At 40.6% G+C, this 19,100-nt stretch overlaps 1 protein-coding gene across 6 annotated transcripts in view; it reads right to left on the minus strand.

Annotated features, from left to right (window-relative positions):
- The window catches only part of LOC126294996 (neprilysin-2-like), a 485,741-nt gene extending 470,965 nt beyond the window's left edge, over positions 1-14,776 (minus strand). For 2 of the 6 annotated variants that reach the window (XM_049987246.1, XM_049987245.1), the window contains exon 1: positions 14,461-14,776. The gene's annotated coding sequence lies outside the window, so the exon portion shown is untranslated. The remainder of the gene's footprint in view (positions 1-14,460) is intronic. The other 4 variants (XM_049987244.1, XM_049987242.1, XM_049987243.1 and 1 more) reach the window with 3 other exon arrangements.
- Positions 14,777-19,100: the final 4,324 nt, after the last annotated feature.

The raw sequence follows: 19,100 nt of genomic DNA on the forward strand, positions 1-19,100 counted from the left end.
ACTCTTCGTTTTGTGGCATCAGGAGACTCCTATCAAAGCCAGCCATATCTCACATAGTTCCATATCATCCAGGAAACGTAGATATTTAAATCCAAAGCACTTCGTTTCCTAAAGTGTGTCAGTACCACATCCACATTTTATTTACTTTCCTCTATTTTTAGTTTCTCTCATCGGTACTGAGACAAGAGGTTGTCCACGTCACTGCTGCTGGTGACAAGCCCCGCAGCAACTTTTTTTTAACAAATCATGTTTGATTTTAGTATTTTTGTAACCTGCGCAATGTACATTCCACAGGCACTCGTCTGCGACATCAGCTGGAAAATTTTGTCTCGTAACCTCTCCATTTCAAATAAAAATGAAGAGACGTAAAATAAACGCACCTCTACACTCCAGAAAAGTTTGGAATAGATATTAAAATCAATGGAGAAGAAATAAAGACTTTGAGGCTCGCCGATGACATTGTAATTCTGTTGCAAAGGACTTGGAAGAGCAATTGAATGGAATGGACAGTGTTTTGAAAGGAGGGTATAAGGTGAATATCAACAAAAGCAAAATGACGATAATGGAATGTAGTCGAATTACTTCGGGTGCTGCTGAGGGAAATAGATTAGGAAATGAGGCACTTAAAGCAGTAAAGGAGGTTTACTATTTGGGGAGCAAAATAACTGATGATGGTCGAAGTAGAGAGGATATAAAATGTAGAGTGACAATGGCAAGGAAAGCGTTTCTGAAGACGAGAAATTTATTAACATCGAGTATAGATTTAAGTGTCAGGAAGTCGTTTCTGAAAGTATTTGTATGGAGTGTAGCCATGTACATAAGTGAAATGTGGACGATAAATAGTTTGGACAAGAAGAGAATAGAAGCTTTCGAAATGTGGTGCTGCAGAAGAATGCTGAAGATTAGATGGGTAGATCACATAACTAATGAAGAGGTATTGAATAGGATTGGGGAGAAGAGAAATTTGTGGCACAACTTGACTAGAAGAAGGGATCGCAGCATGTCATTCTCAATGGAGAAAAGTCTTCCGAAGTAAGAGTGATTTCAGGTGTGTCGCAGGGGAGTGTCATAGGACCGTTGATATTCACAATATACATAAATGACCTTGTGGATGACATCAGAAGTTCACTGAGGCTTTCTGCAGTTGATGCTGTGGTGTATCGAGAGGTTGTAACAATGGAAAATTGTGCTGAAATGCAGGAGGATCAGCAGCGAATTGACGATTGGTGCAGGGAATGGCAATTGAATCTCATTGTAGACAAGTGTAATGTACTGCGAATACATAGAAATAAAGATCCCTTATCATTTAGCTACAAAATAGCAGGTCAGCAACTGGAAGCAGTCCATAAATTATCTGGGAGTACGCATTAGGAGTGATTTAAAATGGAATGATCGTATAAAGTTGATCGTTGTTAAAAGAGATGGCAGACTGAGATTCATTGGAAGATCGAGATGGATGTAGATGTAGATGTAGATGTAGATCGGTTGGTAGGACATGTCCTGAGGCATCAAGGGATCACCAATTTAGTACTGGAGGGCAGCGTGGAGGGTAAAAATCGTAAAGGGAGACCAAGAGATGAATACACTAAGCAGATTCAGAAGGATGTAGGTTGCAGTAGGTACTGGGAGATGAAGGAGCTTGCACAGGAAAGAGTAGCATGGAGAGCTGCATCGAACAAGTCTCAGGACTGAAGACCACAACAAGAACACTCCAGCAAAACAAACACCAAACACTCACTCAGAGCAAACGAACACTAGCGGAATTTAGTGGTAGCAGGCCACGAACAATGTTTCTTTTATCTCTACTGACACAGCCATGAAACACTGACTTTGTGTTGCGAACATCGGTAGTCCATTACTAGCTACGAACAATGCTGCGATTAATGTTGTGAACAATGTTGCGAACTCAGTGTATCGCGCCTTTACAGTAAAGTCGGCTCCCGAGTTAAGGGTTAAAGGTGTACAAACTCTATCGTAATGCTTTTGTGGATCATTGTCGCTGTATTCACAGAGTTACGAAGGGCTTGTGTATTTGTTTTTACGAGTCGACCTCGGACGGTGGCTGCCAAGTTTTCAGCTGGCGTGCTGTGTCACGGCACGGATGTCTCACCGCTTGGCCTCGCTGCACATCACCCCCTCCACCACGCCATGCTGCCAGAGCGCTTGGAGGGGGAAGAGAGGGTAGCGACAAATGCGCCACATTTATTTCGCAGCGCAATAGCATCGCGTATGACTTGCATTTACATTTCTCATTTGTCAAAATCGTACATCACAAAAAAAACAAATTTACAGTATTATTTAATTTTTTTGGCGTCCTGAAGACATATAATTTTTATCAAACCGTCGGCATATGAATAGACGCAGACAGTTTCACAGATTTTCGCACTCCCACCCGATTCTGACTTATTTAGTTTCATAATTGGAAAAAATCGTTCACACAAACATGTCGATCGAAATCACGTACCATTTTTGCAACGTCATTATCGAGACGTGAAAACTCTACCTGAGGAAAGCAGTTTTAACGTAAAAGGATTTGTCATTGAACTTTCCAGAAGGCTTTCGACACCATTCCTCACAAGCGTCTTCTAACCAAACTGTTTGCCTATGGAATATCGCCTCAGTTGTGCAACTGGGATCGTGATTTCCTGCCTGAAAGGTCACAGTTCGTAGTAATAGGCGGAAAGTCATCGAATAAAACAGAAGTAATATCCGGCGTTCCCCAAGGAAGTGTTATAGGCCCTCTATTGTTCCTGATCTATATTAACAACATAGCAGACAATCTCAGCAGCCGTCTTAGATTATTTGCAGATGATGGTGTCATTTACCGTCTTGTAAAGTCATCAGATGATCAAAACGACCTGAAAAATGATTTAGGTAAGATATATCTGTATGGTGCGAAAAGTGGCAATTGACCCTGAATAAGGAAAAGTGTGAAACTATTCACATAAGTAGTAAAAGAAATCAGCTAAATTTTGGTTACGCGATAAGTCACACAAATCTGAAGGCTGTAAATTCAACTAAATACTTAGGTATTACAATTACAAATAACCTAAATTGGAACGATCACATAGATAATGTTGTGGGTAGAGCAAACCATAGACTGCGATTCATCGGCAGAACACTTAGAAGGTGCGACAGGTCTACCAAAGAGACTGCTTACACCACGCTTGTCAGCCCTATTCTGGAGTACTGCTGTGCAGTGTGGGATCCGTATCAGGTGGCACTGACGGAGGAGATCGAAAAAGTACAAAGAAGGGCAGCTCGTTTTGTATTATTGCGAAATAGGGGAGGTAGTGCCACAGACATGATACGTAAATTGCAATCATTAAAACAAAGGCGTTTTTCGTTGTGACAGGATCATCTCATCAAATTTCAATCACCAGTTTTCTCCTCCGATTGCGAAAACATTCTGTTGACACCCACCTACATAGGTAGAAATGATCGTCACGATGAAATAAGAGAAATCACGGCTCGCACAGAAAATTTAAGTGCTCGTTTTTCCTGCGTGCCGTTTGAGAGTGGAACGGTAGAGAGACAGCTTGAAGGTGGTTCATTGAATCTCGTATCTAGGCGGCTACTCAGATTGTCTCCTGTGTCGTTAATATAGATCAGGAACAATAGAGGGCCTATAACACTTCCTTGGGGAACGCCGGATATTACTTCTGGTTTACTCGATGACTTTCCGTCTGTTGCTACGAACTGTGACCTTTCTGACACGAAATCACGAATCCAGCCGCACAACGTAGGAGATATTCCATAGACACGCAGTTTGATTAGAAGACACTTGTGAGGAACGTTGTCGAAAGCCTTCTGGAAATCTAAAGATATGGAATCATATTGACAGCCCCTGTCAATAGCACTCATTACTTCATGGGTATAAAGAGCTAGTTGTGTTGTGTCAATAAATCGTATTCTTCGAGGTAACTGGTAATGTTCGAACACAGTACATGTTACAAATTGAAACGTCCCCTTAGAAAAATTTTACACGACTGTGCTTAAACTGACATACAATATTTTTAGCGCAACGCAATCTGACTTTCAATAATCCCTACAAAAGAATGGCCCTGACTAACATTAACCTATACCTTTCACAAATCACTTACCTCACAAAAAATCTTCGTTACTCGAACTACTGCAATACAGCGAGCACCACTACTGCCAGCTAAATAAAAGACTCTAACTACGGAAGGCACTAACTACTGATAGGTATAGTTAGCAAATGAAAGATTTTAATAGAGAACAAACAGTGTATTTACCTTAATAGTCAAAATATATATGATAGTTCATGACATCCAGTCTTACAAATTACAAAACTCCGCCATCTCTCTCCCCACGTCCACCACTGCTGGCGGCTCACCTCCAACTGCGCGACGCTACGCGCTGTTAGCATCCAGCTGCCGCTGCCCAACACTACAATGGCAGACAACAATGCAAACTAAACACAGACTGCGCACCGCACAGCCAGTGATTTTCATACAGAGCGCTACGTGGCGGCGGCGTTACCAATAAAAGAACCTAAACAGCTTACTTACAAAATCCCTACTGCAAACCGACGTTAGTGATATGGGCCTGTAATTCAGAGCATTACTCCTGCTTCCCTTTTTGGGTATTGGTGTGACTCGAGCAATTTTCCACTCTTTAGGTGCGGATGTTTCTGCGATGGAGCGGTTGTACAGAATTCCTAAATACGGAGCTGTTGTATACTTGTCTGGTAAACAATCTGCACCGGAGGCCTTGCCATTATTAAGTGATTTAATCTGCTTTGGTACACCGGGGATATCTGCTTCTATGTTTCTCATCTTGCCAGTTTTCCTTGGTTGGAATTCATGAATATTTACTTCGTGTCCTTTGGTGAAGGAGTTTCGGAAAACCGTGTTCAATAACTCTGCTTTGGTGGCACTGTCATCAGTGACTTTACCGTTGTTATCGCTCAGTGAAGGTATTGATTGCGTCCTGCCACTGGTGTGCTTTATGTATGACCAGCATCTCGTTGGGTTTTCTGCCAGGTTTCGAGACAGAGTTTCGTTGTGGAAATTATTAAAAGCATCTCACATTGAAGTACGCGCTATACTTCGAACTTATGTAAAATTTTGCCAGTCTTGGGGTAGTTGCTTTCTTTTAAGTTTCACATACTTTTTTCGCTGCTTCTGCAACAGCGATCTGACCAGTTTTGTGTACCATGGGGGATCAGTACCATCACGTACTAATTTTTGTTATATATATATCTCTCAGTTGCTGTCGATACTATCTCTCTGAAATCATTCCACAACTTTTCTACGCTTTCATTATCAGATCGGAAGGAGTGCAGACTGTCTCTTAAAAAGATGTTAAGAGCATTTTTATCAGCTTTTTTTTTAAATAGATGTACTTTGCGTTTCTTTTTGATGGTTGTGGGTGTTAAGGTGTTCAGCCTAGCAGCAACTGCCTTGTGGCCGCTAATCCCTGTATTCGCCACGATACTCCCTATTTGTCCGGGATTATTTGTTGCTAAGAGGTCAACTATGCTTTCGCAACCATTCACGCTTCGGGTATTCAAAATAGTTTTCTGAGTAAATCATTCAGTACAATTTCGAATGACGTTTTATGCCTGCCGCCGGCTTTAAACATATAATTTTTCCATCATATCGAGGGTAGATTAAAGTCACCACCGGCACAGTTAAAGGCGACCTGAAATATCCTGTGATCCTACAGGGATCCGATCCCACGGTCTTCCGTCTTAGAGACAAGATGTCTACCACTGCAGCAGCACGCCGGGCGAACTTACATCGGAAATTCTGCTTGTAAAATTATGGAGAACATTAGGAGGTATAATTTATACAGATTGCTGGCTGTAATATCTGTCTCACGGGAAAAAAGACAAATTCTTGAAGAACGACAAATGGAAATTTTGGATTAGATGGCTGAAAAACGAAATAAATAATGAACAACGATTAATATGGAAGACTTACAGAACTAGTAATGACTGTGAACAAAAATTAAATTAAAAATTTTATCCATTTTGCATTTGGAACACTGCGACTGTGTAGTTAAAGTTTTCAGGAACTAATGCAACCAATCGCCGTTTTCTCTTCAATTTTTATTTATTCATGACCTGTTTCGAATCTCCTGGCGATTCATCATCAGGTGATACAATTTAGTTTGGAATATTGTTGGCGTCGTGCATTGTTTTTATCCTTGTTGCAAGCACTGCTCTGGAAGTATGTGGGAGTCGCCATCGGTGGAAAAGTGCCTGTTTCACCTGATATTTAACGATACTGGAAAGCACTGACTATGTTTTCCAGAGCAGTGCTTGCAACAAGGATGAAAACAATGCACGACTCCCACGAAACTTCAAACTGAATCGTATCATCTGATGATGAATCGCCAGGCGATTCGAAACAGGTCATGAAAAAATAAAATTTTGAAGAGAAAACGGCGATTGGGTGCAGTAATTCGTGAAACATTTAAAAATTAAATTATAATTTTGGCTTCAAAACCTACCTAACGAAGTAAAAAATGGAGATCTTATTGAACAGTTTTTAATAATGATTATAAACATCGATTTATAGAAAATTTTTGCTTTGATGGACGACTTAGGAAACAAATAATGTTGACAATTGTTAACGATAGTGAATAGACAATTTTGTCTTCAATAGCCGACGAACAAAATAAACAAATTAATGATGAAGAAAATAATTAACAATGATTATTTAGAGAATTTACAGTTATATGACCGAGTAACGAAGTAAACAGATTATATACTGCAAAAATCTTTAACAAATTGTAGTAGAGAATTTTTGCCTAAATGCCCTACTGGCAACATAAATAGTGAAGAAGAATATGAACAATAGCTAACAGAATTTTGAAATGGCCTACTAACTGAGGAAATAAAATAAATAATTGAGAAGAGAATGAACAAAAATTAACAGAGATTTTTTTAATCAGACGTATGACTAACGAGAGAAATAAAATAAATAATGGAGACCATAAACAATAATTAATAAAAAAGTTGGGCTTCGAAATAAAATTGGACAAAATTATGAAGAATAATTTACAGGGAATCTTTCCTTACATAGACACTAATGAAATTTTCTTCTTTTTCTGAACTTCATAGTCTGTGCAAAATGCCTGTTTTGAATTCACATTCGGACTTGTTCCCATCTTTTCCTACGTCTTGCAGGATCTCTTCTTTTGTTGTCGCTTGTGAACCCTTATCTGTTCTGGCTGTCTCTCTCCATTCATTGCATGTTCTTTCCATTTCATTCTGTAATCACTGACTTTTCCCCAAACATGATAAACGTTACGTTCTCTTCTTATGTCTTAGTTGGGTATTCTGTCTAATCTAGAGCATTTTAATGTCTCTTAAAAGTTTCATTTCTGCTGTTTGGATCTCACTCACTTCTTTCAGTAGAGTAGTCCAAGTCTCTCTCACATATATTAAAACTGGTGTTGCAACTAGTATACAAATTTTGATTCTAGTATCCTTTCTTGTTGTTCAACGTTTTATTTATACTGACACATATATGTTCAAACCGTTGAATCTTAGTTTACGTATCTCTATCTTTACTGCAACTTATGTTTGCTCCTTGATGACGGGAATGAGAGATGACAGAACTGTGCTGCGTCCTTTCTCCTGATAATTATCTTTAGAAAAGACTGTGTATTATACCCTGAGATGTTATTACTCTAGTTTTAGGTAGGGAAATTTGTAATATTCTTTGACAACTTGTTCAAGTTTATATACAGACCTGTGAAGATCATATTCTCTTTTTGTGTGACTGTAAGGTAATCCGCAAACAGTAAAACATTTATTCCTGTGTCATGACTTACGAATAATTACCAACAAAATATATTTGCAGGGTAATTTAAAAAATCATGCCCCATATGGCATATAAGTTGGACCAGAACACCACCGATAAATTTTCAAAGGTGGCAGTATGCACCAAAACAAAAGAAAAACATGTCCAATGTCCAGTAAAGAGGGAATCCAAAGTGCACATGTATTAACAACTTTCACCTCTTGTTCAGTAGATATGATGTGGTTCCCAGTAGCAAAAACAAAGAAGTACTCTTTTTCTCGTAAGGAATGAATTTAAGAGCCCATATTTATTGGACTTTTATTGTTGTTTGGGTCCATACTTCCACCACTGCAGGGTTTCTCGCTAGGGGCCTGGATTATTCTATTTGTTGTATCAGATATGACTACGGAATCACCCTACATGATAAAGAAGATAATGAAGAATAACTAACAAAGAATTTTGGCTCAGATGGTCAGCTAACGAAATGAATATAAAAAGTAATGAACGGAACTGAGTACAGTAATTAATACAGTCTCTTCAGTACATCTGTTGCATCTTCTAAGTGTTCTGCCAATAAATCGCAGTCTTTGGGTCGCCTTCCCCTACAACATTTTCTGTGTACTGTCTCCAATTCAAGTTGTTCGTAAATGTAATTCGGAGGTATTTCGTAGAATTTACGGCCTTTTAAATTTGACTGATTTATCGTGTAACCGAAGTTTGACTGATTCCTTTTAGCACTCATATGTATGACCTCATACTTTTCATTATTTATCGTCAACTGGCGATTTTCGCACCATACAGGTAATTTTTCTAAATCGTTTTGCAGTTTGTTTTGATCTTCTGATGACTTTACTAGACGCTGAACGACAGCATCATCTGCAAAAAACCTAAGATGGCTGCTCACATTGTCTCCTAATTCGTTTGTACAGATATGGAATAGCAGAGGGCTTGCAACCCTACGTTGGGGAACGCCAGAAATCACTTCTGTTTTACTCGATGACTTTCCGTCAACTTTTACGAACTGTGACCTCTCTGAGAGGAAATTACGAACCGAGTCACCTAACGGAGACGATATTCCATAAGCACGCGATTTCACTACAAGCTGCTTGTGTGGTACAGTGTGAAAAGCCTCCAGAAAATCTCGAAATATGGAATCAATCTGAAATCCTTTGTCAATAGCACTGAACACGTCGAGTGTGTAAGGAGCTAGTTTTCCTTCACAAGAACGACGTTTTCTAAATCCATGTTGACTGTGGGTCAATAGATCGTTCTCTTCGAGGTGATTCACAATACATGTTCCAGAAACCTGCTGCATATCGACGTTAACGATATGGGCCTGTAATTTAGTGGATTACTCCTAATAGCTTTCCCGAATATTGGTGTGAGCTGTGCAACTCTCCAGTCTTTGGGTACGGATCTCGTCGAGCGAACGGTTGTATATGATCGGTAAGTATGGAGCTTTTGCATCAGGGTGCTCTGAAAGGAGCGTAATTGGTATACAGTCTGCACCGGAATAGCTACTTTCATTAAGCGATTTAAGTTGCTTCACTACTCCGAAGATATCTACTTTCTGAGTTACTCATGTTGGTAGCTGTTGTTGATTGAATTCTGGAATATTTGCTTTATATTAGATTAGATTTACTTTCATTCCAATTCATCCGTAGTGAGGAGGTCCTCCAGGCTGTAGAACATGTCAGAAAAACAACAACAGATGACAAATATCTACAATTAAAACAAATAAGCTAATGTCCCATGTCCCAAGTGGAATGATCGTCATTTTTTAATGAACACTATATGAAACAGTCATTTTACAAATACTAATGCACTGAATTTAAAATAAAAAAAGTTTATTTATTTATTTATTAGGCAATAAATGTGTAACGCGACTACTATAATACTTATTTACAATGAACACATTACTGCCCTGAAATGGTGCAGAAGTTATATTGTACTTCTATACACCCACAAATGAGTTGGTTTTACTGAGAAATTCATCAATGGAGGAGAAGGAGTTGGCCACCAATAAATCCTTTAGGCTTCTCTTAAACTGAATTTCATTGGTTGTTAAGCTTTTTATGGCTGCTGGCAAGTTATTGAAAATGTGTGTTCCTGAATAATGCACACCTTTTTGAACAAGACTAAGTGACTTTAAATCCTTGTGAAGATTATTCTTATTTCTAGTATTGATTCCACAAATTGAGCTGTTGGTTTGAAAAAGTGATATATTTTTTAATGACAAATTTCATTAAGGAATAAATATATTGGGGAGCAATAGTTAGTATCCCTAGTTCCCTAAACAGGCTTCTGCACGATGTTCTTGAGTTCACACTACGTGTTGCTCTTCCTGCACGTCTTTGTGCCCGGAAAACTTTAGCTTGGCTTGATAAGTTACCCCAAAAAATAATCCCATATGACATTATGGAATGAAAGTAAACATAGCATGCCAGCATTTTCGTTTTTATATTCACTATGTCTGACACAATTGCGTTGTAAACAGATTTGTTAAGACTCTTCAGCATTTCTGTGGTGTGCACATCACGGTTGAATTTATTATCAAGCTGTAATCCCAAGAATTTAACACTGTCCACTTCTTCTATCTGCTTGTCATCGTATGTTAGGCATATACTCGTGGGACACCCCTTACAAGTTATGAACTGCATGTAGTGTGTTTTTTCCAAGTTTAGTGACAAAAAATCTACGAACCGGTGATTAATGTCCAAAAATATTTTCTTAGCTGATCTTTTTAAGACTACACTTGATTTTTGTGTATTCTTTGGTGGTGGAATTTCGGAAGGCTGTGTTTTTTAACTCTGCTTTGGCAGCACAGTGAAGAATAAAGAATTGTGGTGACCACCACAGAATAAAGGGAAGAATGGCGCATATTAGAATGTGTCAATACGAGATATAACAGTTTCTAGAACGAAACTTTGTCTCGAAACCTGGCAGAAAATCCAAAAGAGATTCTGGTCGTATGTGAAGTATGTTAGTGGCAAGAAACAATCAATGCCTTCTCTGCGCGATAGCAATGGAGATACTATGGAAGACAGTGCTGCCAAAGCAGAGTTACTAAACACAGCCTTCCGAAATACCTTCACAAAAGAAGACGAAGTAAATATTCCAGAATTCGAATCGAGAACAGCTGCCAAAATGGGTAACGTAGAAGTTAATATCCTCGGAGTAGTGAAGCAACTTAAATAACTTAATAAAAACAAGTCTTCTGGTCCGGTCTGTACACCAATTAGGTTTCTTTCGGAGTATGCTGTTGCATTAGCTCCGTACTTAACAATCATATACAACCGTTCGCTCGACGAATGATCCGTACCTAAAGACTGGAAAGTTGCACAGGTCACACCAATATTCAAGAAAGGAGTAGGAGTAATCCACTAAATTACAGGTCCATATCGTTAACATCGATATGCAGCAGGATTTTAGAACATATATTGTGTTCGAACGTAATGAGTTACCTCGAAGAAAACGGTCTATTGACACACAGTGAACATGGGTTTAGAAAACATCGTTCTTCTGAAACACAACTAGCTCTTTATTCGCATAAAGTGCTGAGTGCTACTGACAAGGGATTTCAGATCGATTCCGTTTTCCTGGAAGGCTTTTGACACTGTACCATACAAGCGGCTCGTACTGAAATTGCGTGCTTATGGAATATATGTGACTGGATCTGTGATTTCCTGCCAGAGAGGTCACAGTTCGTTGTAATTGGCGGAAAGTTATCGAGTAAAACAGAAGTGACTTCTATCGTTTCCCAAGGTAGTGTTATAAGCCCTTTGCTGTTCCTTATCTATATAGACGATTTGGGAAACAATCTGAGCAGCCGTCTTCGGTTGTTTACAGATTAAGCTGTCGTTTATCGACTAATAAAGTCATCAAAGGATCAAAACAAACTGCAAAACCATTTAGAACAGATATATGAATGGTGCGAAAAGTGGCAGTTGCCTCTAAATAAGGAAAAGTCTGAGGTCATTCACACGAGTGCTAAAAATAACGCGTTAAAATTCGGTTACACGATAAATCAGTCTAATCTAAAAGCAGTAAATTCAACTAAATACCTAGTAATTACAATCAAGAACAATTTAAATTGCAAGGAACACCTATAAAATGTTGTGGGGAAGGTTAACCAAAGGCTGCGTTTTATTGGCAGGACACTTAGAAAATGTAACAGACCTACTAAGGAGACTGCCTACACTACGCTTGTCCGTCCTCTTTTAGAATACTGCTGCGCGGTATGGGATCCTCACGAGATAGGACTGACGGAGTACATCGAAAAAGTTCAAAGAAAGGCAGCACGTTTTGTATTATCGCGAAATATGGGAGAGAGTGTCACAGAAATGATATAGGATTTAGATGAAAGTCATTAAATGAAAGGCGTTTTTCGTTGTGATGGAATCTTCTCGCGATATTCCAATCACCAAACTTTCTCCTCCGAATGCGAAAATATTTTGTTGACTCCGACCTACATAGGGTGGAACGATCACGAAGATAAAATAAGGGAAATGGCAGTCGTACAGAAAGACATGGGTATTCACTGTTCCCGCGCGCTATGTTGTTGTTGTTGTTGTTGTTGTTGTTGTTGTTGTGGTCTTCAGTCCTGAGACTGGTTTCATGCAGCTCTCCATGCTACTCTATCCTGTGCAAGCTTCTTCATCTCCCAGTACCTAATGCAACCTACACCCTTCTGAATCTGCTTACTGTATTCGTCTGTTGGTCTCCCTCTACGAATTTTACTCTCCACTCTGCCCTCACATATTAAACAAGTCATTCCTTGATGCCTCAGAACATGTCCTACTAACCGATCCCTTCTTCTAGCATAGTTGTGCCACAAACATCTCCCCAATTCTATCCAATACCTCCTCATTAGTTATGTGATCCATCTAATCTTAAGCATTCTCCTGTAGCACCACATTTCGAAAGGTTATATTCGTGTCTACACTATTTATCGTCCACGTTTCACTCCCATTCATGGCTACACTCCATAGAAATACTTTCAGGAACGAATTAGTGACACTTAAATCTATACTCTATGTTAACAATATTCTGTTCTTTAGAAAAGCTTTCCTTTCCATTGCCAGTCTACATTTTATATCCTCTCTACTTCGACCATCATCAGTTATTTTGCTCCCCAAATAGCAAAACTCTTTCACTACTTTAAGCGTCTCATTTCCTAATCTAATTCCCTCAGCATCACCCGACTTAATTCGACTATATTCCATAATCCTCATTTTACTTTTGTTGATGTTCATCTTACACCCTCCATTCAAGACACTGTCGATTCCGTTAAAAGTCCTTTGCAGCCTCTTACAGAATTACAATGCCATCGGCGAGCCTCAAATTTTTTTATTTCTTCTCCACGGATTTTAATGCCTATTCCGAACTTTTCTCTTGTTTCCTTTACTGCTTGCTCAATATACAGACTGAATAACTTTCTTGGAGAGGCTACAACCCTGTCTCACTTCCTTCCTAACCGCTGCTTCCCTTTCATGCCCCTCGACTCTTATAAGTGACATCTGGTTTCTGTACAAACTGTAAATAGACTTTCGCTCCCTGTATTTTACCCCTGCCACCTTCAGAATTTTAAAGACAGTATTCCAGTCAACATTGTCAAAAGCTTTCTCTAAGTCTACAAATGCTAGAAACGTAGGTTTGCCTTTCCTTAATCTTTCTACTAAGATAAGTCGTGTGGTCGGTATTGCCTCACGTGTTCCAACATTTCTACGGAATCCAAACTGATCTTCCCCGAGGTCGGCTTCTACCAGTTTTTCCATTCGTCTGTAAAGAACTCGCGTTAGTATTGATAGTTCGGTAATTTTCACATATGTCAACACCTGCTTTCTTTGGGATTGGAATTATTATATTCTTCTTGAAGTCTGAGCGTATTTCGCCTGTCTCATACATCTTGCTCACCAGATGGTAGAGTTTTGTCATGACTGGCTCTCCCAAGGCAGTCAGTAGTTCTAATGGAATGTTGTCTACTCGTGGGGCCTTTTTTCGACTTACCCTCCTTAAATTGCCGAGCCTACGATGTTTTGCTGTCTGTTGCATTATCGCCTTCTGTATTTGCTGTCGACACGTGTTAGTGATGGGTGTTGGAGTCTCTCAGACTGTGTGTCACGAACTACGTACCTCTTTTCTTCAGTACGGTAACGCATAGCTCAAAATGTGTTGGCACGAATGGGTCATTTTTAACTTTCTTCTAGTTCAACTGAAACTGTTGTCGATCTATGGATGAAGGTGTCAGCGATACAGATCAAGAAATAATCGAAAAAGGCGACAATTGTACATTAGCCAGTGGTCACAGTTCTGCTATCGAACAAGAGTGCCATTCAGAGGAAGAACTTTAGGTAAGTTGTGATGGGGACCTGTCTGTTTCTTCAGTGAAATACGTGGAGTGTCTGTTGAAATCAAATGTGTTCTGAGTGGTGACAAGAAAAATCTAGTTCGCAGCAATAAATGTCAATTTGACAGACTTTCTTTTTTTACCTATCAGGTCCAATTTTTGTGCGCAAATGAGTGCTAAAAGGGATCCGTTTAACTTCGATTACACGGTAGATCAGTGAAATCTAAAGGCAGTAAATTTAATTAAGTACCTGGTAATTACAATTACGAACAACGTAAATTAGAAGGAAGGTATACAAAATGTTCTGGGGAAGGCTATTTATTAAGTACTTACTTGAGTGAAGCGTCTGGATGTAGCGTCGGTCGTGCGGCGATGTGAAGCGTAGAGGCGTGCAGTTGCGCGCGGTTGGGCAGAAAACACCGGCACAAACACAACACAACACAACACGACACCCACTGTGTACCCACACTCGCCTCACCGATAGCTGGCAAGTGAAGGCGAGGCAGTGGTTGCCCGGAACACGGTATGTGCGAGACTGGCGGTGTCTGGACGCCTTCTGCTCCTACCGACACAAAAAGACGGCCAGACACACCAACACACAAACGCACCCGCGCGCGCGCGTGTGTGTGTGCGAGGCTGAGGCGGTACTGACGTAGCGGCGTGCCAGAGAGTATTAATAGCGGTCGCACATGTGGCGAGTAAAGGGTCAACCGGCCGGCAGATAAGCGCCCGAGGTACGATAAAGCGGCCAGCAGCAGGAATCACAAAGGAGTGGGCTGTGTGTGTGATGCAGGCAGCTCCTGTTGTCGCGAGTAACGCAGCAGCTGTGTGACGTAATGAGACATCGGTAACGTCGTTGCTGCTGTGGTCCCGAGTACCTTAACACTGAAACTAACGGACTTCACCGTGACCCTAATGGTACGTAGTGGGTCATTTTTGACTAGAGATGGGTAGTTCGCGATCGAAGGGGTGCAAAGGAACGGTTCACCAAGATGAACGAAAGGACCGAGGAACGAATACCAAGGACCGATCGGTTCATACGAGGTGCATTCAAGTTCTAAGGCCTCCGATTTTTTTTTTTTCTAATTAACTACTCACCCGAAATCGATGAAACTGGCGTTACTTCTCGACGTAATCGCCCTGCAGACGTACACATTTTTCACAACGCTGACGCCGTGATTCCATGGCAGCGGCGAAGGCTTCTTTAGGAGTCTGTTTTGACCACTGGAAAATCGCCGAGGCAACAGCAGCACGGCTGGCGAATGTGCGGCCACGGAGAGTGTCTTTCATTGTTGGAAAAAGCCAAAAGTGACCAGGAGCCAGGTCAGGTGAGTAGGGAGCACGAGGAATCACTTCAAAGTTGTCATCACGAAGAAACTGTTGCGTAACGTTAGCTCGATGTGCGGGTGCGTCGTCTCGGTGAAACAGCACACGCGCAGCCCTTGCTGGACGTTTTTATTGCAGTGCAGGAAGGAATTTGTTCTTCAAAACATTTTCGTAGGATGCACCTGTTACCGTAGTGCCCTTTGGAACGCAATGGGTAAGGATTACATCCGCGCTGTCCCAGAACATGGACACCGTCATTTTTTCAGCACTGGCGGTTACCCGAAATTTTTTTGGTGGCGGTGAATCTGTGTGCTTCCATTGAGCTGACTGGCGCTTTGTTTCTGGATTGAAAAATGGCATCCACGTCTCGTCCATTGTCACAACCGACGAAAAGAAAGTCCCATTCGTGCTGTCGTTACACGTCAACATTGCTTGGCAACATGTGTGGTTGTCCGTCAGTATTTGTGGCACCCACCTGGATGACACTCTTCGCATTTCCAGGTCGTCATGCAGGATTATGTGCACAGAACCCACAGAAATGCCAACTCTGGACGTGATCTGTCCAACACTCATTCGGCGATCCCCCAAAACAATTCTCTCCACTCTCTCGATCATGTCGTCAGGCCGGCTTGTGCGAGCCCGAGATTGTTTCTGTTTGTTGTCACACCATGTTCTGCCTTCATTAAACTGTCGCACCCACGAACGCACTTTCGACACATCCATAATTCCATCACCACATGTCTCCTTCAACTGCCGATGAATTTCAATTGGTTTCACACCACGCAAATTCAGAAAACGAATGATTGCACGCTCTTCAAGTAAGGAAAACACCGCCATTTTAAGTATTTAAAACAGTTCTCATTCTCGCCGCTGGCGGTAAAATTCCATCTGCCGTACGGTGCTGCCATCTCTGGGACGTATTGACAATGAACGCAGCCTCATTTTAAAACAATGTACACGTTTCTATCTCTTTCCAGTCACGAGAAAAAAAAATCGGAGGCCTTGGAACTTGAATGCACTTCGTAGTTCACTTCGGTCGCGGCGGTCACTTGGGCAGCAGTTCTCGTTCGTGCCTCGGTCGCGTGCTCGTCTCAGCCTCGGCCTCCCTCGTGCGCACTCCTCGTTCTTCGCATGATCACCTGTCTCAGTTCCACTGCCGACTGCTCCTGGTTAGTTCAGCATCCAGCTGTTCGTTTCGTTCACTGCGCTCGCCCAGTTTACATGTGTTCCAAACAGTTCTTGCACTTGGGTCTGGCTATTCAGCGTCCACGACCGGTAATCAAAAAGTATTTTATTGTTACGTAAATTACGTAAACATTATGTTGTATGTAATAGGTACGTCTTTTTAGGTAACAAAAGGGCATATCAGCTCACTTCATTATATCGATGAACAGCAGAAGACATACTTATAACAAGGCAAGTTTTTTGTTATTCATGTATGTTTTGGTTTCATCGACTTGATTTAGCAACTAACTTTCAATAATTTGCTTAATTTTTAGTGTAAGAAGATTCATATAAAACGATTTTCGTGTATCTTTCATATACAAAACATCACATTTAGGAGGCTCTTATTATTTTTATGTTCAGTTGTTTCCAATTTGCATTACCTGCTAGTTTGATTTTTTTAAAAAAAAAAGTGGTTTGTGGGTCATTTTGGCACAGTAGGAAAAGCGGTGTCTCTCCATTTGAAAAGACAAAGATTGCCATAAAATGGTATTTACTTATTATCTCAAAAACATTTGTTCAGAAATAGCTTTCAAACCAAAAACTTTATTACTGCGAACTTTATTGTTATTATTATTATTATTATTGTTGCATTAACTTTAATAATGCAACATATAACCAAATTTTTACAAAGTATGTGACGCAAGTATGAGAAAACCACATTTTATTTTATGGTTCCATAAAGTCTCTACTTCGCCTACGAACTCAGAGACAACGTGAAGTATATATAGGTTGTAAACGATTATTGTTTACAACGTAGCATTGCTATGTAGTGAAGACGAAACGAAGAATTTTATACAAGACACTTGCGGTCTATTAAGTTGGGGAACAGCCACCAACAGGTTCGTCGGTTTGTTGTATCTGTTCATAACGGGCAACTCATCGTCCGTAATTGGCGAGCAGTCTGTACTCGGGGCCGGTTTTCCGTGCGCCACCCTATATTATTTCCCTGCGATCAGCCACACAAGGCTACAGTTGGCTAAACGAGAGGTTCTGCAGAATCACAGAAATTACTTCTAAAAGTGTGTAAGAATTCTGTAATGAATAAAAACTCTGTACTCCAGGTAGAGGCAAGTGCCCCCTCTGGGTGCCCTCCATCCTCCAGTCACCTGCACTGATTGTTTTCAGTTTTTCTTAAGAACAATATACCAAGCACAAATGAACGGTGAACGACTAAAAATAAACGGTTCCCAAGAAAGAACGATCAGCAGTGAACTAGTTCCCAAGGATGAACCAGTTTGCCCATCTCTATTTTTGACCCACAGTAGAAAACCACCATTTTATCCACATTTGGATGGTGTTTTGAGCGTCTTCAAGCTGACAATTAGATAACATTAGATTAGTATTAGTTCATGCAGCATAAATACGACACTTCATATTGATGTGGAACGTGTCAGGTTAATAAAAGGTCTCCATACAAGATATTACATTACACAACATTTTACTTGTCACTTAATATTTTTTTTCAGATGTAAATTTTTTATATTTTAATTTTACAGAAATCTTCTTTAAAACAAGCAGGTAATACAATGCATCCGTATCACCCAGCGTAATGGTATGGGGTGCCAGTGATTACACGTCTCGGTCACCTCTTGTTCGCACTGACGGCACTTTGAACAGTGGACGTTACATTTCAGATGTGTTACGACCCGTGGCTCTACCCTTCATTCGATCCCTGCGAAACCCTACATTTCAGCAAGATCTACATCCAAATCTACATCTTCATGATTACTCTGCAATTCACATTTAAGTGCTTGGCACAGGGTTCACCAAACCACAATCATACTATCTCCCTACCATTCCACTCCCGAAAAGCGCGCGGCAGAAACGAACACCTAAACCTTTCTGTACGAGCTCTGATTTCTCTTATTTTATTTCAATGATCATTCCTACCTATGTAGGTTGGGCTAGACAAAATATTTTCCGATTCGTAAGAGAAAGTTGGTGACTGAAATTTCGTCAATAGATCTCGCCGCGACGAAAAACGCCTTTGCTTTAATGACTTCCGTCCCAACTCGCGTATCATACCTGCCACACTCTCTCCCCTATTACGTGATAATACAAAACGAGCTGCTCTTTTTTGCACCCTTTCGATGTCCTCTGTCAGTCCCACCTGGTAAGGATCCCACACCACGCAGCAATATTCTAACAGAGGACGAAAGAGTGTAGTGTAAGCTGTCTCTTTAGTGGACTTGTTGCATCTTCTAAGTGTCCTGCCAATGAAACGCAACCTTTGGCTCGCCTTCCCCACAATATTATCTATGTGGTCCTTCCAACTGAAGTTGTTCGTAATTTTAACACCCAGGTACTTAGTTGAATTGACAGCCTCGAGAATTGTACTATTTATCGAGTAATCGAATTCCAACGGATTTCTTTTGGAACTCGTGTGGATCACCTGACACTTTTCGTTATTTAGCTTCAAC

Source organism: Schistocerca gregaria, chromosome 11, assembly GCF_023897955.1.
Source record: "Schistocerca gregaria isolate iqSchGreg1 chromosome 11, iqSchGreg1.2, whole genome shotgun sequence".
NCBI classification, from domain to species: domain Eukaryota; kingdom Metazoa; phylum Arthropoda; class Insecta; order Orthoptera; family Acrididae; genus Schistocerca; species Schistocerca gregaria.